The 24,058-nt window shown below is 45.2% G+C and overlaps 1 long non-coding RNA gene across 1 annotated transcript in view; it reads right to left on the bottom strand.

Moving 5' to 3' along the window:
- Positions 1-24,058, bottom strand: part of LOC109856103 — a 107,444-nt gene that overhangs the window by 5,996 nt on the left and 77,390 nt on the right. The window contains exon 3 of the long non-coding RNA XR_002250350.1: positions 2,909-2,966. This is a non-coding gene — a long non-coding RNA (uncharacterized LOC109856103). The remainder of the gene's footprint in view (positions 1-2,908; positions 2,967-24,058) is intronic.

Genomic DNA, 24,058 nt, shown 5'->3' with positions numbered 1-24,058 from the left:
TAACACGAATGTCACATAAATCTCATCGCAGTTTAATCCAATCTTTTCATTGCTCGTTCAGTGTAATCTAATAAGTATAAAATAACGTGCGTTTTGATACATTTCTCTCTCTCTCTCTCTCTCTCTCTCTCTCTCTCTCTCTCTCTCTCTTTCTCTCTCTCTCTCTCTCTAGCTCTCTTTTTTTTCTCTCAATTATATGTATACATTATGTATACTATACAGTTACTGAAAGCATGAAAAAACTCAGTATTGCGCTGCGTACGGAAAAATACGACATAATAATAATAATAATGTGACACGCGAGAACTCGCGTTCCGCGTAAGAGGATCCCGCGAAACTCAACACTAATTCTCTAATTTGGATTCGTTGTACATTTCGCGCATGCAGCACAATCTCATGTTATTGCGCGCGGCATTCAAAATTTGCTTGATGCGCACTTCCATCATACTATAAGTAGATGTCGAAAACGAAAAGACCATACGCGCGTCTCTGCTAAGACGCGCAGCATTTGACTGCTGCCGAGCATCAACGCGGCGGCGGCGGCGGCGACGGCGGCGACGACGACGACGACGACGACGAGTCGAGACGCAGAGAAACACGCCAGCGTGTCGTCACGAGCGACTTGCTCGCTCGTTCGCTCTCTCGCGGTCGAGCTTCGTTTTCCATTCAATGAATCCTTACATGGAACACTTCGCCGAGGATGGCATTACGCGCATTTTCCCCCGTCCCTCTGCGCCGTCCGCGTCGCAGCAGATGGCACTCCTATCTGCGTCAATTACAGGCGGACTCTTCTCTCGTTGGGGCGTTTCGAGGGAAGAGATACGTGGCGCAACGAGGACCTCGGATCTTGATGGTTTCGCAGAGAGCGAACCGACATTACGGACCGTCGCGCGTTGGTGTGTGCGGGCACAGGCAAAAGGGAGGGAGGGAGGGAGGGAGGGATCAGGACAGAAACGAGTAGAGAGAGAGACAGAGAAATGGAGAGAGAGAGATCGTCGCAAGAGATGGTGGAGGTGGAGAAGCAGCACAGAGCAATCAATACAGAGCCAGCAGAGCAAAACCATCCCTCGACTACTCTGTGTGTCGCTCTTTCTCCTTCTCTCTCAATCTCTCGCTCTCCCAAGCGCCAATATTTCTCTTTCTCTCTCTCGCTCGCTCTCGCTCTCTCCGTTGGGCATACCAATCCCTTCTCTCTCTCTCTCTCTCTCTCACTCTCTCGCCTTCGGTCCGTCTCTTTCCAACCAGCGCGAATACGACGGTTGCATGAACGCTACGGCGCCGTTAACGGGGACTTCCCCACGCGCGCGCCAAATACACATAGATATGGCACATGCACACATTCGGTGCACCGAGCGCGCGTACGCAACGGGGCGACCGAGCGTCATCATGCTAACGTACATACGTCGCATCGGTTGCAATTATAGCGGCGATGCTCGCGCTCACAGAACACGAGAAGCGACAAACGTGCGGATGAGCAAGCGGGCGGGCGGGCGGGCGGACGAGCGAGCGAACAAGCGAGTTTCTCCCGACCGAGAGAGCGCGCATACTTTTTCCGAGAAGTTGGGAATGCCGTGGAGAAAACGCGCGGAGATACGCGGAAGCTGTAATAAGCGAATTATGTGGGAGTATTCGCGACGGCGATCGATACGAAGAAATGCGCCGGGGCCGAGCGCCATAATCTCTCTCTCTCTCTCTCTTTGGAGAATGTCGACGCCTACGTGGTGAAAATCCGCCATCGTTTCTCTCTCGCCCCCGCTTCGTCGTGGCGAATCGGATTCGAAGCGCGATTGCAAAATGAAGTTGTATTAGCGCTCGAATGGCACTCTATTTTAGCAATAAATGCAGATCTTCCCCCTCTACTTCTGGTTGCAGCAGCACCACCACCAGAGGGGATGCGAAAGAACTTGCAGACAAAAACATGTGTTCGAAACGCGAAATACGCGTCGGTAATTTTTCGCGAGAAATTAATCATTTCAACAAATTCGTTCTCTCAATAATATGAAAAACCGACAATGTTCAATGGAATATGTAACGATTTAATTGTAATTTGTACATACAATCTACGGTATTTAAAAAAAACTTGTTTCCATAAACTTTATATGCATGTTCGTCGCTCTCACTGCGAAAAAAAAAAAAAAAAAAAAAACAGTCACAATAGAATTTTATATAACTGTATTGTTTGTAACGACACGTGGTGTAACAATGTCGCGTTTCTATAGTCGTATCGGAAGTTAAAAGCGGCGTATTTTATGAGACGTTTAAAAAAAGATAGACGTAACACACTCGCGCACACGTACGCGAGCAGTATATGTCGAAGTATAACTCTTTTCTTCTCTTTCTGTCTCTCTCTCTCTCTCTCTCTCTCTCTCTCTCTCTCTCTTTCTCTGTGTATATAACTCTCGCGGGATAAAAATAGAAAACCCGATACTAAAACATTAATGAATGACGCGTATTCTTAACGCACATTTATTCTCGCGGCAGAGAGAAACGGATCAACGATCGGACATCGCTCGTCTTACTTACGAAAACTTCACCGCGCGAGCTACTTTCTACTATTATCCCGACGGCGAGAAGGGAGAAAAAGTCGCGATTAATAAGCCGCGAGAGAGAGAGAGAGCCGCGCAATTAATATAATCGAACTCGAATTACGAAATGAGAGAAGCGTGCGCGGGGATAAAAATTCGCGATATTAAATTCGCAATTTAAGAGATATTACACACACGACGATCGTATGCTGCGAACATCGCTTTAACGATCTCGCGCGTCTCCCCCTCTCCCCGTCTCCCTCTCTCTCTCTCGGTTACATAGCACTCGTTTGCTATGTACCGTCGCTTATGTGTTATATACAGCGTGTGTATGTGTGTGTATATATATATACATATGTATATGTATAAGATCGCGTACTCACGATTAATTACGAAGCCTCAACTCATAGTAGAAGCCGACTCCACGAGACTCCATCGCACCTGAAACACACAGAAATGCGTTACGTCATTAATAGCAACGCCGAGATCACGGCCTAGGATGTTCTTATATCAGCGGTCGGCCAGGATTATTACACGACGCGCGTTTACACGCGCGGCCATTAGCGGATATCCTCCTCCTCCGAGCCGAGACCGACCGCGCGCGCGCTCGCATGCACGTACTTCGCGGCGCTTTCGAATCGTTTATCGCTTCGTTACCGCAGCGCACCCACGTGAATAAATCGACGATAATAAAAGCCGAGTTCTTCTCGTTTTTCCTGTACTGACTCGCGTCGTCGTACTATCTTCATTTCGATTTTGCCGTAACGACGTCGTAAACGCATCTTGTCAGTCGCGTGTTTTATTTAACATTTCTAACGGAATTGAGAAGCGCTACAATTTTAGCGCGATTTATTCATCATTAATTTTATCAGTCCCGGTAGTAAAAGCAGATTATGTATTCGCACACGAGTGTAGAGGCAATAATTCGCGTTAGAAAATGTTGAAAACATTTCGTTAAAAATGTGTTCTACTCTGTAAGAACTTTTGAATGTGCGCTAATACACCGTATACGCTACGGCCCCAAAATTAATTTATTACTACGAAAATACACCGTATATAATATGGTATAAAATTTGTGACAGTCGGTGCTATCAGTCGTGTCACATAAATGAAACATAGTTACGAGTATCATAACTCAGTCCAAAATTGAGAGTAATTTCGAGAGAGAGAGAGAGGGAGAGAGAATCATGAATCATTATACATATGCGTGTGTGTATATACATATATATATTATAATCATAACAGTTGAAAGTGGTCGAAAGGTTCGTTGAGAGAGATAAGTGGCTTAATTTTTTTTTTCTTCTCCGGTATTCGTAACTGCGCGCGCGTGCGCTATAGTTGCGAAAGCGCATCATCGCGCGTGCACACAAACCCGCCGTGTGGTGGAATCGCATCCGCGTTTCTCATCCCTTCGCCACACATTCGCCCTCTCTCCTCTCCGTTTCTCTCTCTCTCTCTTTCTCGCTCTCTCGCGAGAGACTTTTCCCTCTCGACGCAGCAAAGTGATACCACAAACAAGTAAATAGACTCCCGGCTGAAATTGACCAAAGTAATATTTGCCATCGATCGCGTTCGCCGCGGAAAAGGAAACACACGAATGCAGCAGAGCGTTTACATTGGCGCACGCTAATGCATGAATGCCGAGTCAATGTTAGCGATGCTTGCTTTACTGTTGCAAAGTCGCTTATTCGCTCGCGCGTCTACGCGCGCCGCGCGTTTCCGATAGAGAAGCTACGATAGGTATGCGGACGTGTGTATCCAACTAAACAAATGTGTGCAACTCGCATCGTTCGACGCACTGTAACTGTATCGCTTGCGAGCAAAAAGCGATACCGCGCTATGTCGCTTATATGTGCCTTTACAAACGGGTAGCGGCGCGCACTTGAAATTTTTACGAGTTACTTGTGCGAAGCACAACATATGCGGAGAACGTCTTCCTCGCTCGCGGTGTATTTATAGCGCGCAAGCGTAACGCGGAAACAATCGTGCGACGCGAATAATGCGCGCGGTAAACGTTCTCTCGTTACACATGTGACGACGTTGTTTTTGATACGTTTCATCAATATACTTTCTATATAACTCTCCTGAATATGAATCTATTATTTCTATTGAACAAAATAGATCCTCGTGTTGAGGTTTGGTCGAACCTTCTCGGTTCTGAATTTAATCCAAATGTTATATCATCTCGCAAATCGAATCACGACTTAAATTTGAATACGGCGAGGCGATGAACCTCACCTCTTATCATGTGCGAGCAAAAATCTCTGTGATCCGCGGAAATTTCAACAAAAGAAACACACGGGCATGTCGCGGTGTCTCTTTTGACGCTTACACTTGCTAAGTTACACTTCCTAAATTTTTTTCTCATTGTATTAGGCATTTGATAAATTGCACACACACACGCGGTGTGAAGAATGTCTTGAAATATTAATAAAAGAATTCTCGAGAAATCGGAAATGAACTTTCCAACATCGGTCTTAACTTAATTGCGCGATGTGTTCCATTATATACGATCTGAACGCGCAGGCGTTACATTCCCGGAGCGGAAAGATCGTAACAAATTTTTGCTCTATACATCAACAAGGTGTCATTTACTATATGTACAGGCTGATTCTTCGCCATTCGCGCGCAAGAAACGCTTTGAGAAAACCGACGCGTCATTAGCGCGGCCCGGAGTTTGCCCGCACTATCTTACATCGTTTGTGCGCGCGGGTTTCATACTTTGCGAACGTGAATAATCAATAATCTGTTGTGCAATTAATTACGCGAACTCTGACACACGACCTTTAGTTCTTTTTTTTTTTTTTTTTTTTCTCATTGCGCTGGAGGCGATTTCCCGGGCGGTGACGCGGATTAAAGACTCCGGGGGCTCAATGGGTTGCTCGACCTCGGCCGATTTTATCTGCCCGGGCATTAATTCATTAATTAACGAGGAAGGCTCTTATCTCTTCGCCCGACGTTGATAACGGCCAAGAGCCTCGACCTAGCACAATCGAGCGTAGAAAGGCGGCCCTGGTATCCGACACGTATGAAACGCGGAAAAGCCGCACCGCGTCGGCGATATCAAGCGCGCGCGCGCGCGCGCGCTTCAGTTATATCCATAATTCATGAATAACGTGACGCTCGTCATCCGAACGTCAATCGCACACACGTGCACACACACACACCCATACACACACACATACGCGCGCGCACGCCCGAATATTTAGATTAGCGGCATCGTTCGCAATAACAATAACTTTTATTGCCAATATCGTGATGCCGAAGCGATAGCATATTAATTTTTTACCGACCACTTTTGTGTACCTCTCAAAGAATAGAGCGCGCGTGCGCGCGCACACGGAAACAGAAACAAAAAAAAAATTATAAATAGATGTGCGCGATAATTCTTCTATTGTTAACGTTAATTCTTGTAAATATAACAAATGTTCTTTTATTCTTTGCAAACGATAAGTAAGAACATGTCTAATTGCATCGAGAGAAGAAACGCAATGAAAAATATATTACACACTTTTATGCTCTGTGTAATTAAGAACACGCCTTTACGCGCCTAGCCAATGCTCATCAAAGCGGAACACAATTACGTTGCGACCAGTGCGTCCATTTCTGAATGCGCATGTGTGGAATAATAATTATCTTCGGTTATCGATCATTTCAAACACTGCATTTTGTTAAATTAGAGATCGGCACGCAACAACGAACGGGAACACGAAATGGCCATTTTGCCGTTAACAGTCGATACAAACAGTAGAATATCAACCACAACCCATTGATTATCGTGACCATCGTGGTATAACTCGCCTCCATCCTTCATCTATTTACATAGTGTAATCGATATATTATACGTCGAAAATTAAAAACCGCAATGTGCATTCTCCAAACTAAACAATATATATACACAATCCGTATATATATACAACCGTGTATACAGCACAGAAACGTTAGGCAGTTATTACACTATAAACGCATTGATTTATCAACCTCTCCATATGTCCAATCGAACGCGCGGTGACAGTTAACAAGAAAAAGTTTGACGGGGAAAAAAAAAACCCCCAGCAGAGTTGAAGTTCAACGAACTCTCGAGAAAGAGCGAACTGTAAATTGCGCGAGTTGTAAAGAGACTGCGGGACTCTGACTGAGTCATCGATATAACTTTACGTACGCACGTATACACTTGTACTCGTCACTACTACAGCTTCATTCATGAACTTGCGCTTTTACGCGCTGACGCACGCGCGCGAGCGCGTGTGTACATTCGTCTCGCTTTGTAAACAGTCATACGTGCGCATAGGTAAATATCACATGTATGTGTGTGTGTATGTACATATATATATATATATGTAGTATATAATATATAATATATACACACGGTGTGCAAAATAAATCCACTTTGAAATGCAAATTACATAAAAAATGTTGACAAAGCACATTTTGTATCTTTTTCAAAGACCACTTACTGCTTTTAATAAATTTTAATTACGACCACATATAAAAGTTAACCAAATTTCTTTGAGTTTTACACGTTTCATATTTTAAGATAATTATTGCCAATCGATCGTTGATTTTTTTTTCTTTTTTTCACCTGTCTTTATTCGCTTCAAAAACAACACCGAGAACGCTGAAATGGAATCTCAATGGATTTTTCCGCGCAAAAAGTACGACATCTCGCACTGATATACGCGCACTTGATTTACACACGCACTCTGTCAAATTTAATTTAACTTCCTGCACGCTCAAAGGGCTGTGTCGCGCGCTTAATCAACGTGGCAAACATTTCGCAATACACTCTGTATACGTACGCGCAATGCGCGCGCGTACATCGCTTATTACGGCGCGAGATTTCTCTGTGAGAGCGAGAACCCGAGAGAAGAAAATATATAACCCTCTATTTTATGCGCCATCAGTACACGCGCGCGTGCGTGTGTGTGTGTACTTGTACGCGTGCCGATCCAAGTATTATTCACTCGAGAGTACGTACGTACGTACGTACATATATAGGTATATAATATATACATATATGTATGTATGTATATAAATACGTCGATATATATATATATACATATATATACATATATGTACGTATGTAGGTCCGATGTATGTACCGACGTGTTTACATACGACCTTCCCCCCATCGGTATCTAGGTCAGTGTCTTCCCCGAGAATGGCAATTTCGAATGGCGCGATTTGACGTGCGCGCGTGAGTTTTTGATTTCTTCGATGCACTTCGCGTTAACGTTATCAAAGAGGATCGCGCGTTCTCGTGTTCTCGGGTTTTTGACGTGTTTTCAAGAGAGAATTTGTATGTCTCTGACGCGGAATATACATCCGGCGCCGTTTTGCCGTGTAAAATTCGAACTGAAATTTATATTGTTATTTAATTGAACGATATTGTTTCGCACAAATTTAATTGCAACGTAAAGCCGTTGTAACATTGACTGGCAATCGTCAGTAAACGATCGCGTATCTTATCAAAGAGCTGCAAACTAAATATTACTACTGAAACATTGTAGAATCTCTCTCTCTTTCTCTCCCACGTACGTGCGCGCGCGCGCGCGCGTGCACGCACACGCGGAACTCTCTTTGAATCGGAAAATTATTCGGAATATTATTTTGCGACAAATGTAACGCGATATCACGCCGCGAAATATAAATGATAATGTTCGATATGTCTGAAATGCGCGTAAACACGCATCTTTCCGCGCGTAATCAGGTGAATTTTCAATAAGAATTAATGCGCGCGCAATAAAATATCGTAATTCAGCGCGATTTTTCGTGTGCCGAGTGAGAATATCAAATTACCGCAATAACGTCAATTACGATCATCTGCGATCTGCTAATTGCTTCTACCAAGGTATTCCCGTACGGCACACAGTCGCGCGGAACATTTCCACAAAATTTCCCATTTATTTAATTATGCAACTACAACGCTTTCCCGGCTTTTCTCTTTGTCGCTTATCGGCCGTCATTACCGATGACGTAGTTAAACAGTCACGATAATGCGCGCATAAATTTATCTCGCGCGCGTAACCATCTTTAATGCGTTGTTCGGCATAGGATAGCTATATGTACATACGTATATATTTTTCCTCCTCCCTCTCCCGACGCATTAGTATAATATCGGATCGTGAGTATTTTTCGGGATTTTCGTTGAAAAGCTTTTCGTTGTTAGCTGGCAGTGAAATCGTCCAAAAATTATTACGAGAATCTACCTGGCATCTTGCGCGATATTCCATTTCGCATATAGGCCAGTCATATTAGCGGAAATGTTATGATATTATGTCCGTCATTGTTGCTGTTATCATCTCATCTCGCGTTAACGCCGAAAAACGCGTATATCCCGCGTGGATATAATATATTTAATTTACGTGGATAAAACACACGATATGACGACATAATAAAAGAAAATGCAACTTGGCGAAGCAGCGAATTAAAATAAACATCAAAAGTGAATTTTTGTGGTTTGAAAATAAAAGAGAGGGGAAAAAAACTAACGCGTAGAGTTTCAAAAAAGAAATATCATCCTGTTTATCAAATGCGCTTATTACCGTATGGCGTTTTTGTTTGCCCGTTGTAAATAAATTCAACTTTACCTCCACTTTTTCTAGTGTGACTTTTATTTTATTACGTCTCTCTCTCTCTCTCTCTCTCTCTGTAAAATTTACAACGATGACTTACGGTCGTTTTTTTTCCTCCCCGGTCGTTTTGCATGCAAAATGCGCGACGCACACTGCTTGGAATTGGGGCTTCGCGCGCGCGCGCGATCACGCGGAATAATATATGCGTCCGCGTGTGACGCATCGAGCAACGAGGGGGTTAAGTGCTCGTGATAATGCACAAATTAATTCGACGAAGCAACACCTTCGGTACGTCATGCACTCGCGGCGCGCAAACTGCCCGGGAGAAACAGTTGGCGCAATTGCGCGCGCCATGGCTACACGCGGAGCGAGCCGAGTGAGCAATGTGGGTGAAGGCTAATGGCCGACCTCAAAGTTTTAATCGACAATTTTCGCGAAACATCGCGAGCGGTTTATATCTGTCGTGGCGGGTGTAATCGATGCGCGGGATTTACAACTTCGTTTCGAGCGAGGAAAGATTAACTTTTGCCGCACAATGAAAAATAATCGACTCCGAGAATGTGTTATTTTACGGCAAATGTTTGATTTGTTTTATTCCCCATACCCTTTCTACGTACGATTCTCTTTTACCGCGCGTTTCTTATGAAATCACCAACCAACTTCCACTCTTGTGGGTGTAAATAAATTTTCTCTCGATAACTCTAACACACGGTAAAAAATATATACAATTTCAAGATTGTAACACACTCGCGTTTTATTATCGCGTGTTCAAGCGCGTTATTTATTCCATTTCTGGAATTCTTTTTCGCTGCGAACTAACTGGCGTCGTTAAAAAAAAGCACGTAGACGACGAATGAAAAATTGTTATTATGCTCGACACACCGCGAGGTCTCGTATCCGCTGTCTTAAATTCAGTTGTCCAGATGTAACGGGAGAGAAGCCGGAGAGGGATTTAAAGGAAGAAAATACGCGTTTCTCGCGACACCGCGAGGTTTCGCACCTGCACGCACGTTCCAGTTCTCAGGGAGTCGCGCACGGCCTAGATTTTGCTCCGCGTTGCGTCGTTTTCTCTCTGCCGTAATTCTTGCGAATCGATCGTTGCCACGTTATTGCGCCGTGCGTTCGATTCCACGTTTGATTCATTGGCGCTTAAACGATCGCGCCGTCGAGAAAAAGAAACGCGGCGAAAAGTTTCGAAAGATATCAAAACGCGACTTTCTTAAAAAAAAAAAATCAACTAACAGAAAAGACCGATGCAAATCGTTCACGGACAGAAAACACAACTGTGATAACAAAATCTTTATCAATAACAACAAAAGCGGTTGAAATTGTTTACAGACAGCTAATGATTTTGTTTTTAAACAACATTTTGTTTTTAAACTACAAAAACATAGTAATTAATTATTTAAACTCTTTACAATATTTAATTATTACGACTCTCTATTCCGTAACTATTCAGAATATTTTATACAAACAAATGTGTGTAAACTACATATTCCTCGCTCCTATTTACATGCACATTAAAATTTAATGTTCTTAGTAATTATCATACACAAATTGATTTTAAACAAATATTTATTTAACGACAAACGTTACACCTGTAATTCATTAGCATCAATTTACGTGCGAAAATCGAAGCGCAAAACGTATATATTAATCTCGCGCGCTCTCGCTCGCAGTTCTTGTAGCGCGCGCCTCGTTACAGTAATATTTCGCAAGGAAACGCTCGCAACATCGGCGCGTCGGGGTAATAACAGCGCGGCGAAGTCGCGGTTGGCCATTCGGTTAGAAACCGGAAACCGGGGGCTCCCCCGTCGAGGCAAGACGAAACGAAATTGGCGGAAGTTACGCAGCGAAAACGCCTCGGCACCGTCGCCCATAAATCAGCTTTGCTTCTTCTTCTGCTTTTCTCCCCCCCTCGTTCTGCTCCCAACCGCGCGCGCGTCCTTTCTTCTTTTCTCTCGCGCGCGTTCTCCTTCTTTCATATCATTCTCTCTTTCTCCCGCATTCTCCATAAAACCGTAGAGACGTATCCACTTATTCGACGGAACACGATCGATCACCGCGCGAATAGACGAAGAGGAGAAAAAGAGAGAACGATTGCGAGCGCAAACGCGAAAGGGCGACCGCGCGCGCGCGCGCGAATCACGACCCTCGATATGCGCGAATTCTTAGTATTCATAAACCAATACTGATGATTATTCAGCGGATGCAAATGCTGTTTGCTATTTCGCGCGGACGAAGAAACGGTCGCGTTATTACCTATATCGGCGTTGTGCGCACTCAATAGTAATAGACAAAAACGATAGCAGATAAAAACAAAAAAAAAAAGAAGGAATATTAAGTGCGATAATAACACCGTATCACGATAAGAAATTGAATACTGAAGCGCTTGTGAACATGAAAGTTCACGACGCACAGAAACAGAGCTGGGAATTTAAAGACATACAGAGCAATAATTTCTCTCGGATATATGCATAAAAAAAATTGCTGCCGAAAGAAAGAAAGAAACGATTGAATCAGATTGATAAGAGGGGAATTAATTTAATTAAAAATTGGAGTTTTAATATTCACGGGAACTGCGCGCGATGACTTGCCGTGATTTCGAGCCGCAATCGATCGAATTGCCAATTGAACCGTAATATTCGATCCCGCAGCTCTGATTTCAGTGACAAGATACATATATATACATATATATATCTCAGTCGATATTTCAAAGTGCTGTCAGATTACAGGTATTAACCGACTTTCGGTGAAAATCCACCATTTCCATCTTCGAGAACGCCCAGTCGCACGAAGATCCAATTCGAGAGACAGGGAAAAGAGAAGGGCGAAAATTTTTGCGAATTTGTGCTCGCTCGCAATCACTCGTCGGTCTGCGAGGTAAGCGATCGCGCGTCATCGCGTTTGAAATATGTTCGGCCGATTACGCGGAAGCAGCGCGAAATCCTTTTCTGCTATAACGGGGAAGACAAAGGGAACCGCTCAAGCTGATCTCTGTAGAGAGAGCGCCTGGAACACGTGTTCAAGGTCTATCCCCCGTAACACAGGCCTACAGAGATCGACGGAGGTCTCTCGCCCGCGCGATCAGGGATGATTCGTTATTACGCGCCAACAAATCTTACCCCTCCGAGTCGATGACGGGCGGAGATAAACAAAAATGAAAGTCGCGTCACGTCGGGGTGAAATTTTTTTCTTTTTCTTTTTTTTTTTTTTTTTTATCGAGGGTTGTAGCCAGAGAACACGGCGGGCGTGTGTGCGCGGCACGGACGCACATGTAGCTTTGATTTTGAAGTGGAGTTGCGCGTTTCCTGGAGCTTTTTGAAACTTTCGTCATCTAATTAAGGCGGAAATTCGGTTTATTGCAATTTCGCTTCTGTTCGCGAAACGGATTTAATGACATCGTAGACTCCTCTGCGAAGTGAAACGCGAACGCGGGGATTGAAACACGTGTTCCAGTAGTTCTACACGGAAATATGATAGTCACGTGGTTTTATTGAAGTTTGCGGCTTTATCCTTTTAACACAGACAACAGAGAACCCCGCTAGCGTAGAGAACGCGAATATATGAATGCGGCGTATATATATATATATATTTTTCAGAAATCATTTTCCTTGCGAGAGAGCGCGGAGAAAAACACAGAGCTTTGCGAAAAAGCGTAATATTAAAAAGGTAAAACGAGAAACATTGTTTAACGAATGATTTAATTTCTCTCTCGTATATAAGTCAAAGATATACACATATTTCGCGACGAATAAAATACATACATTATTTTATCAAACATTTATACGTGTTGTAACGTCGATCGCAGCGAGAGATGCTGTTATTATTATTATTATTATTGTTCCAGACTATTGTACGCGCCCCACAGCCTATTCCGAGTGAAAATGTCGATCGCACGCGCGTGTACACGCGCGCTGAAAGTCACGCGCGCGTTCTCTGGTAAGTTCAGCGAGCGAGTTTGGCCAACTTCTCCTTCTGATATTGTACATATAAGCAGGTGCGCAACTACTTCGCAAACAATGTTTAAGCACCGGGCAGTTAATGTGCAAGATTCACAATAAAGCGCAGATACCGTACTTCATAATTTGCTCCCGTGTAATCAACACAACATCGGCCGCCACACTTCGAGCTTCTGATATTTCTTAACGTTTGTGTATTGTAGAGACAAGAACAACGCGCGCGTGTCGTGTATTCTTTTTTTTTTTTTTTTTTTTATTTTTTAACCCGATACACTTGAGAAGAAAAACATTCATCAGGGTATACGTCCCACAAGACTTCGCTGCCGAGGTTGAAGCTTGATTCTGAGCTCGCAATAGATATTTCTGTCATTACAGACAGAAATAACGTGTACTCTTCTCTCGTGTACTTTTATTCCCTGATATACTCGACGAGAAACGTCGTTAGACGTATCGAATATATAACATCTGTTTCTGCGAAAGAGTATCATCTGATATATAGAATTTTTCGCGCGCGAGTGAGACGCATCCGCTCCGGTCACGACGTAAGTCGAAGCACGTCGCACGAACGGCGTGATATCGAGCGTGTGCTCAACACGCTCGCTACCCGTATAAAAAAAAAAAACGTGCCAATTAATAAAGAAACGCGCGAAGCACCTGCCTCGTGGTAGAAGAAAAAAGAAAAAAATTTTTTTAATGCGTTTTTCGAACGGCAATGACCTTCTCGACGAAATTGTTCGCGTCGTTAAAGACGCTCTTTCCTCGAAGCGAGAGCCACGCGCGGATGGCACTTAATAATTATAGGTAGAGCGAGCGGTGGCCATTACGCGACGCGTATACACACGCGCGTTTACATACACACGTAAACAGTGCGAGAGCGCGCTCCCGCTCGTCGCTGTCTCGTTACTCGTTTTCCCTAACGTCGAGAGGCGACCGCCTCATTTAATTAAGGAATGTGTTAACTGATAAGTGCAGATGAGCGAGAGGAGCTATGCGCGCCGCCATCAGCGCGTGCGCGCGTCTACCATCGCCTCCGTATAGGACAGTATCCGGGAGGAGTGACGCGACCGCCGGTGCTGTGTGCTTCATTAAAAACGATGTAATATCGAAAATTACGAAGATAAGAGCGAAACACAAATAAAACAAAAATACTCTACCTACCTCTCAGAAATAAAAACAAAACAAAAAAAAAACACATCGGTACAATATATACCGCGTTCCATGCAATTTTGTTTGATTGCGTGAAACAAAAAAAAGCTTGCGCGGAAAAATCTCACAGTATCAAAATTTATCTTACCGCGATTCATTCTTCAAACAGAGTTGATCGTTAAGATTAAAAAGAAATGGAGAATTGGGTGTTCCGAGCGCGTGCGTGTGTGTTGCGCGGAATACGATAGAAGCTTCTTAGTTGGAGGGGGAGAGATGTCATGTGTCAGATGACGAGAAATAATTCACGAAATTCAGGATGTTCATGAATACGCCAAGCGTTGAACACAAATTCCACAATGTAATTGACGATATTCGAAATGTCAATGTTTGCAGCGTCATTAATTGTGCGCCATATTGTGTGCGCGTGTGTATATGCAATTTTCTATTACTAAGCCTTAATATAACCGAAATCCCGTCGATTTTACCATTTGCGTTGAATAACAAATAATACAATGCGTATGTAATTGATGTCTCGGAATTAAAATCGATCCCCCTCCCTCACCTTCAGCGATTTATCGAACGCGCAGAGAGAAAGATCTCGCGCGTCTCTCTCCGTACACACCGAAAACAATCTGTACACGTGTCCTAAATTCAGAACGAAATAAAAAGCGTCTCTTTTTTTTTGTTTTTTTGTTTCTACCAATTGCGCGTCGTGTTTTCTGAAACACCCCGTAGGATCGGCCCAGTTTCGCGCGTGCGGCGCTCGTGGGCGTTGATACATTGCCGGCGTTTATTTTACTTTTTCGCATGCTTAAACGCGGCCACGTTGCAACAATATGTGCGCGGATGAAATTGCGCCGGCCCTGCTCGCGCGTTATTCCAGGACAGATTTTTCCGCGCGAGTTCGAGAGCGCGCGCGATTTTTCATGCGCACGTGCGGAAGATCTTGCATTTACACGCACAACGCGCGCACAAATAAACAACGATACGTGTACGTACGGCAATGGAAAATACGCTCGCTCGCTCGCGTGTACGTGTATACGCGCGCGCATATTGCCGCTATAATTTCACATCGTTCCTCATGCCTACATCGTACCTGCTACAGAGAGAGAGAGAGAAAGAGAGCACTCTCGCAGCTGTCGGCTTTGCGTGCCGCCGCCTGCCTCTCACCCGGCAGAGATCACGTTTCAATGGTTTCGATGCTTTCAATGGTTTTTAATGGCGCGCGACGACGGGCCGGCGCATCGCGTCGGCTTTTCAGTTCTTTGCAATATTATCACGCGAAATTGCGAAAACCGACGATTCATCGAGCAAGAACAAGAAAAAGAAAGAGAGAGAGAGAGAGCGATTTTACAAATTGTAATACTCTTCGGGCTTCGTTGCTATAATGTGACTATAGAAGAGTTCTATTTACATAGAGTTCTATTTCCGAGTTTTGTACACGGTGGAATATTGTGTTTTGATTAAAATAAATCAAGTATGAATGTGTATATATGTATATATATATATGTGTGTGTGTGTGTGTATAATTACACATTTTATCAGAATTCAATTAGTTTAATTGGCAATCACACGCATTCCGGCAATAACGCGATATCTAAGGCTAAAAAGTTTTACTAAAATCCTTTTGTTATATATACATATGTATATATATATTATTATTGCGTGAATATCTCTCTCTTTAATAAAACGTAATCGACTATTGCTTTTTATCGTGTGACGCGGCGCGCGCAAAAGTCTAATTCACACAAAACACTTTCCGTGCGCACGCACTCGTGAATTTCTTCCACAGAGAGAGCGAAGATTGATTGTGTCACACACACGTCGTGTTCCCAACACTATATAAATATTTACCCGCGCGTCTCGCTTATTCAACCGCAAACTTCAACAACAACAACAACACCTTCTCCGATTTATATTTTTCCGCGCAAGAAATTCCAATCGTCTGTTATTACTAAAAACTTGCGCTAAAAACAGCCCGCATTACGGCTGTTCGTCGCTTCGTGACCGCCGCTTCCTTCCGACTGCGCGTTTTCTCTCTCTTTCTTTTTTGAGTGAGCGCGACACGACGCCGCGCCGCGACGACGGAACCACCGAACGCGCGCGACAAACGTTCATCTGTTTACCGGCGAGAATAATTCTCCGCCGCGCGCGGCGATAACGCGCCGCCACTTTCGAGAGACTCGGGTTCGGCTCGCTTCGGCAACGGGCGGCGACGAATCTGCCCGCGGCGCCGAGAGAAGCGGCGGCCAACCGACATTTTCGAGACAAAAGTCGCTCAGCGAGACCGGGCTCTGGCCTTCGTTGAGTCAGGTAGCAGCTGGAAAGGACCCGCAACGCGTTTACACGCGCGGCCATATTACGCGCGAAGGGATGTACGTGTGTGTGTGTGTGTATAGAGCTATGCGGTATACATACACACATACAGCGGATATATATGTATATATATATATATATACACATACATATATCTCGCGGCCTGATATAATTCGGACTTATCCGTCCGGCTGATACTTCCAACGCCGGTATCTCGACTTTCGTTGCGGCAGATCGATACCAGAAACCGGGGTGGGGCATTGTCGTGTCCCTTTCCCCCTTCTCTCCTTCCTGCCGTTCTATACCCGCCCGCTCCGCTGCTGCTGGTTGACGGCCGCGACGAGGGTCCTGACGTCGTCGGGAGAGACGTGGGATCGTCGTCGCTTAAGGCGAATTTACACCGCGTGCTCGCGCACCGATGATCGCGCGGCGTCTCTCTCTCTCTCTCTCTCTCTCTCTCTCTAACAGCGTAAAGAAAACAGAAACTCAAAACTCATCGTCACAATAATTATGCGCCAAGTTGAACCTCCACGACGATTCAGTCCCGGTGAATAAACGCGAACATAGTGATATTATCTTATACAACTCGCGCGCTTCGCAACCTTGAACTTGCGCGCGTGTGCATCCTCCGACATTTCTCTATCGTTTTAGTTCTGGGAAATTCCCAGATCTCTGCTGTTGTTTTAAAAATGCAGTTCCGTGAATTTCGTCTTTACACATCGCTGTCATCTGATACATCGATCATGTGCAATATTGTTCTCTTGATTCGCGGGGAAAAACAGAGTGCGCGCGCACGTTCTACAAAAAAAGAAAAAAAAAAAAAGATTAGTTCAAAACAGCGATAGATTCTCACGCTTCCCGTTCGCCGATAGTGATTTCAAGTTTTTTTTTTGTTTTTTTTTTTTTCATCGCTTTCTCGATCTTTGTGGAGTTGCGAGAAATCGCGGATGGACGGTGCCCGTCTCGCGAGATCGCTATCGCGCCAGTTTATCGCCGTAGCGGTGCGCGCCTAAACAAAAAGCCCGTTTCGCTGCGGGATGATTCACTCGGTGTGATCACACCGTCCAAGAAGCGAACCGTGTAAATTCGCCTTTACGTGGCAGCGTCTGTGCGTGTATGTATGTGTGTGTGTGTGTGTGTGTGTGCATGCGTGAGTGCGTGCGTGGCCGGAGGCCGCCGGTGCGCACGCCAGCCACGTGAACAAAAACAAGCGACGTTTTCTCCTCAACGAACGCGATCGAGGCGGAGCGCGCGCGGTTATAACGTAAGGCTTCCACTAAACGTCATTTCGAACACGTCCTGGAAGACTGGATTCTCTCTCGAGTCTCTCTCTCTCTCTTTCTTTTCTGACGCTTCGGCTTCTTCTCTCCTTCATCCTCGTCGTTAAATCGAAACTAGTCCCGAAGAAAATATCACCGGTTTTCACTTCATTCCGTTGTCCTCCGACTGTTCCAATCGGAAGACGTCTCTTCGACGCAATTTTTAATTTGCTAAACTAATTGCATCTCTATTTGTAAATGTTTTTCGAGTAAACCGCAAGATGTTGAACGCGCGCGAGTGTCGATCGAAAGATAATTCGAGCATTAAAAAAAAAAAAAACAAAAAAAAAAACAAAGAAAGCGAGTTTTATCGCTACATTTCACTCGCGATTAGACTTTTTGTAATAAACCTGTTATTTTCTTTGCGCGATCTCAGTCGCGCGAACAAATTCCGGGAAATGTGTACAACAAGCCGATAATGGAAGCCAAGGTGCAAACCTACCGAGGTGTGTTTTTACTCGCATATGCGCGGTATCATTGCGAGTTAAAACCGATCGTGTATAAACACTATACGTACTTCTTTATATATACGCGATATTTATCGCGAGCGCGTATATCCGTAACTCGAGTTGGTTATTATCACAGAAAGTGTTACACGTATGCGCGCGCTCGCGAATGTGTTTGTGCGCGCATCGAATCTCATTAAAATTATTCGAACCGCAACGTAACAAAACGCTCTGTGTTTTCTGAAAAGCGTTTCGTTTTGCGAATGTTCCGTCTGAACGCGTGTATATTTAAAATGACGACGAGGTTGAAATGACGACAGCTCGAATCAGACGAACGATCGAAAACCTGTATTTCGAAGAAAAGCTCTCTGAAATAGTAGTTTCCCCTGTACACACACACACATATATAGAAAGATGATATTAATATTCAGAACAAACTTAATTCAATTAGAGTCTATTATTCGCTCGTTCGTGCGCGAAAATCCCATAATCGATATTTTCCTTGCGTCGACGAAATCGGTGAAATAACTTCGCGCGGAATTGCAGCTAATTTCTGAAGGGGGTATACAAACTCAATCCACCGGGATTTTCACGGAAAAAAAAAAAAAAAAAGAAAAAAGAAAACAAAAAAATTTAAACTTTGTCGAGTCCGATTTAGCGGTACATTAGCATGAGGCAACGTGGTTCTCATGGCGATTAAGCGTTATTACGAGGCGTGCAATTAAGCGTGCAATGGCAGATAAAGTGTTCAAGAATCCCAAGAAACGAAAGCGGCGAATTTAATCAAACTTTTAGACTCTCGCGTCTAGCTCAAAACGCAATTAATGTGAGTTAGCACTTTCTCCCTCTGCCCCTCCCTCCTCCATCCCACAATCCCACTGCCCAACCCCGTTATCAAGCGATGTGTCGCGGGTCACGCGAGCACGCGAAAGCACGGCGTCGTCTCCCGGCAAAGTGCAAAAACGCGAAACCGTCACACCGCGCCGGTGCACGGCACCGAGGCTCGCGCCACGCGATGCCAGGCGACGCAAACGAAAAAATATGAAAAACACACACACGCAAACGCATATACGCAACGCGCGAAGAAAGAAATCGTACTCCCACCTTCGGATTTCGAGCGCGCTTCGAAACGGTGAACAAACAGAAAAAAAAAAAATGTACACACATGATTCCGTACCGTGTTGTCATCGTGACAAAACGAGACGTGAAAATTAAATTGGTAGGTAACTCAGGTTAGGTTAGGTAAGCACAGCTCATTCCAACGAGAAGTTTTGTTGCCACAAGAAATGAAAAGAAAAACTTGTTCTCATAGCGCGCAAACATCGCGCGTTCCAAGTGTTTCCTCGTTCTTCTCTCGCTTTTAGATTACCGCGCGCAATCGAATTTTTCACAAATCCGCGACGAATTGATAATCATGGAAGTTCGCGCGCGCACGGCACTGGTGGACGTCATTACAAGTTTCGAGGCACAGCCGGCCATTGTGAATTTCGCGACAGCGCCGAAATAATTGCCCACCCCTAATTTATACGTTTCCCGCCCATAAATACGCTCGCAACGGATTCGACAGGGAGGATAGGTCGCGGAACGAGGAAGGGAGAATCGTTCGCAATATATCGGCAACGCTGACTATTCGCATCACCTCGGGCGATTACGCGAACGAGCGCCAGTCAACGGGGGCAGCAACTTTCCGTACCCCGGCGTTTATGCCCGTTTATGAGGGAAGTTCGTCGAACGCAGAATACGCGCGCGCGCGCTCGTTCCGCGCCATTCCCCGCGTGTTTCCGCGCGACGCGCGCGCACGCGAGATATGCCGCCGCGAACGCCCGTTAAATCATAATCCGTAATGGAAGGCGCATCGCATTATACGACCGAAATGCACTTCGGCAAACTGGCGGCAGTTTTTATCCGGATTTTGCGAGCCACCGAAAGCCAAGGGAAAGCGCTTCGCGCAGCTAGTGGAATTCTCAGCGTGAATCCGACATTTTCCCCGCGTTGCGGTGAAGACATGATCCTCGATGCTCTCGAAAGCATCTAATTGCTTCGCGATGGAAAAGGTTGAAAAACATTTTACCAGGGAAAATATCTTCGGATTACTTTGAAAAGCGCTAGAGACGCGTTCCCGCATTTAAAAAAAAAAAAAAAAAAAATATACGTCCGAAGTATTTCTAAAAATAAATTTTTTTTTTTAAATACATTCAACCATCTCAATTGACACTCTTAAATAACATCCAAACAAATACGAAACTGTGCAGCGCGCTTTTAGCGTGCTACCCGCACTTCCGTTCTTCGAGTCTCTATTTGGAAACGATGCGGCCTCGTCGTCGCGGAGCTTCTGGGCTGCACCGGGGAGAAGGAGGTCAAAGACCGCGGCAGACGTTACAGCCCGCGTTCCGAGGCCCAGGCGTGCATCTCCAGGTGCATCGCGGCGGGTATTCTCGTCGCGAAATTACCCGCGACAAGTCACAGCGCCATCGTTTCGATTTTACGACACTGTCGATCTCTTCTATTTCTCCATTACAAAAATGTCGCGTTTCTCGGAAAAATCTTTCTGTTCCGTTCGGGAACGCGAAAGTCTCTTTTCGAAAAAATAAAATAAAATGTGCGGAGAAGCGCGCGCGCGAGAAATTCGAAACGCGGGCGAAAATTCTCGCGACAACAATGCGCGAACAATATAAATCCTCCGATTATCGATGTGTCTATCGTTGAATCTTTTTAATTAACTCGCGAACAGAGTATTCGAGATACAAATTTTCCGATTTTTGACGCGAGAGTTTCGCGAAAAGCTCGCATTGACGGACGCTCATATTCGCTTCAATGTGCGGAACCACGTTTCTCTCGCGCGAATTATTACCAGTAGAATAAATCCACACACCGCACGGAAGGGATCGACGAACGTGTGTTCGGTTGTCAGAGGACCGAGGAAACGTCCTTCAAGCATTTCGCTTCATGTAACGTGTTACACGATGACGTGGTTGTAATACTCTTCAAACCGATGGAAAACGCGAACGAAAGTCAATCGAGCGCAATTTTCCTCCTCCAAGACGCGGGAGGAAGTTCTAGTTGAAATGAATAAAAAATCACACGCGATATAAAATTATCACAACGGGCAAGTTAATTAAATTGGCGGTGCGCTTCGGTGTGCTAAAGTGCAACAGGTTGTGTGTTAACCTCTAATGTTCTTCAGACGGAAACAAATTCAGAAGTCCGTGTATATAAATTTCTTGGCGATTGACAACATAAGCGAATCGACTTGGATCACAATGCTCGTTACTTTTACAAAATCGGATCGTATAAACACATTAACAATTGTTGCTTGTGTTTCGTCGAGTTTTTATTCGTCCTTATCGCGTGTATAAAATAAGCGCGAGAACGCGTTTTTTTTGCAAATCGAACTAATCACCGTGTTCGAAATTCCGTCGGAAATCAAAATTGGTGCGTTGTCACGTCTGTAATGTAAACAGCGCACAGAGTTGCTTACAAAACACAAACATGCGATTCTTCGTCGTTTCAACTTCTTTCGTCATATAAACATTCCGCGCGGTATGCGCGCGCTGTTTCGCAATCCCTCCTCCCCTGATTTTAAAACGGACACCGAGCAAATATGTGATAGCGGAAATATGTAAGAACGCGCGGAGATTACAGAGAGATAGAGAGCGAGAGAGAGAGAGAGAGAGGAGAGAGATAGCGCGCGTCGTCTCAAATTCCTTTTCCTATCGCGGAAGTCACAAGTTCTTCTGCCCCTCGCAAACGACGTGTTAAAACTCTGTTGTAACGTATATTCAATTGTTTATACGTCGCCAAACGCGAGTTTTCATCAGATTGTATAAAAACTCCATCGGGTTTTAAATCACACCTCGTTCATGTTTCTATCGTCGTTAAAATTCTCAAATCACGTTTCGCAAATGAAAACAAAACAAACTCGTCGTAAATTACCTTGAACTTGATTCCGGTCGCAGATACGAAGAGTTTTTAAATTCACACGCACAAGTACGCACACACACACACACACACACAAGTACACATACACATGTACACAAGTTTGAACCGTTTATCTCGTTTATATACTAGCACTTATTTATTATTTTTTTTTTTCGATCATTCACGCAACTCGGAAACTGACAATTTCTCGACACTTCCGGTTTCAGAACTCGCTTCACTTTGCTTCTTCGAGGAACCCGCAGCTGACGAGAGACACCCCGTATACTCTGATCGAGCGAACGCGGCACTGCCGGTTTACTCGACGGTTAGCGTACCGGTTGGCAGCCGGCAAAGAGCGGCCTGGCGCAGTCGTATAAAGACTCCTCCGGACTGAAAACGAACCGGCACGACGGCGCGGCGCGGCGCGACGCGACGCGGTTAATCGTGTGCGCCGTATATCCGTTTACGCTCTTGTGCGTGTCGCGTCGTATCTCTCGCTCTTCTTTTTTTTTCGCCGCACACAGCTCGCTCGCTCGTTCTTTCTCTCTCTGTCTCCCTTTCCTCTTCTTTGCCTTTCGTTCTCGTCCGTCTCTTGCGTCTCCGCCTTACTGGTCGCGCGCGCCTTTCGTCTCCTTGTGCCGTACGACGCTCGCTCGCTCGCGCGCGCACGCATGTACGGGGTGTTCACGTAGTTACGAGACTTCGCGCGACCATGAGAGAATCAACGACGCGATATAATATCATCGAGTCGACGCGACATAGCGAATACAATCCGAGGTCAATTTTCGAAATATAGAAATATTCATGCTCGTCGTATCGCAAATAAAATTTCGCTCTCCCACGCGAACACCACCGCGCTCTTTCGTTCGATCGGAGAACGCTCCTCCTCCGTTTTTATAAAAAAAAAAATCGGTTCGGTGTCCAATTTGAAAGCAATCGAAGAAAGAAAACGCAATAGTCCGCGCGCGTCACTTCGGATACACACGTACATGCACCATTTTTTTTGCTGTTAAACTGTGTTCTCGCACACAAACACACATCCGTTGAAAGCGGAAAAAGGACACGCGCGCACACAAGCGCGGGCACGCACGCACGCACGCGTGTGGAGAGCGATATCTTTCAAGCCAAGCCCAGCGTCCAAGGTGCGTCACGCACGGAAATATGCGCGGCGATGCCTTCCGCCTTTACCCCTGGCGAAGTCGACGCGTACACTGGTGTGCAACGACACACAGTGTGTATGCACGCGCGTGCAACCAAAGCGAAGTATTAGAGTCGCCGCACGCCACCGGTCGGTCGGACTCGAGTGCACACTCGGAATTAAGGGGCACCGCAGTAAGGCCTAAGGGCGCGCACGCGGGAGAAAAGAGTCGAGGAAGGGGAGAGAGGTGATAGAGAGAGGAGGGAGAGAGGAGGTGAACATGTTGGGGCGCCCCGATGTGTACCGTGCGGAGCCCGAACGGACCTGCGGATTATTTCGTGAGCGAGAAGTTCGATCGGGGTCTCTCTTCGACCGTCCCTTCTCCTTACACTGCGTCGCTCGCTCGTTCGCTCGTGTGTTCGGACTTTACGATGTATACTATACGGAGTGTAACCGCTAAATCTCCGGACCAACAATAAAACGGGGTATTAAAGTTTACCGTCGAGTAGTCAATTTTTTTTACTCTTTTCACTTCGCTGACCGCGCGCTATTATAGTAGTCGCGCGAAGCGTCGGGTTGGATTGGACGTTTCCGCGCGTGATTAGAGAAATTAGGGAAAAGAAGAGGAAACACACGTGTTGATGCGATCGAAAAAAAAAAAAAAAAAAAAAAAAAAATTATAGGAAGCACGCTATATCGCGATCGAGTGCGTA

This window comes from Pseudomyrmex gracilis, unplaced genomic scaffold, assembly GCF_002006095.1.
Source record: "Pseudomyrmex gracilis isolate BER0280 unplaced genomic scaffold, ASM200609v1 scaffold_107, whole genome shotgun sequence".
Classification (NCBI taxonomy): domain Eukaryota; kingdom Metazoa; phylum Arthropoda; class Insecta; order Hymenoptera; family Formicidae; genus Pseudomyrmex; species Pseudomyrmex gracilis.
This window is presented reverse-complemented; position numbering and strand designations above follow the sequence as displayed.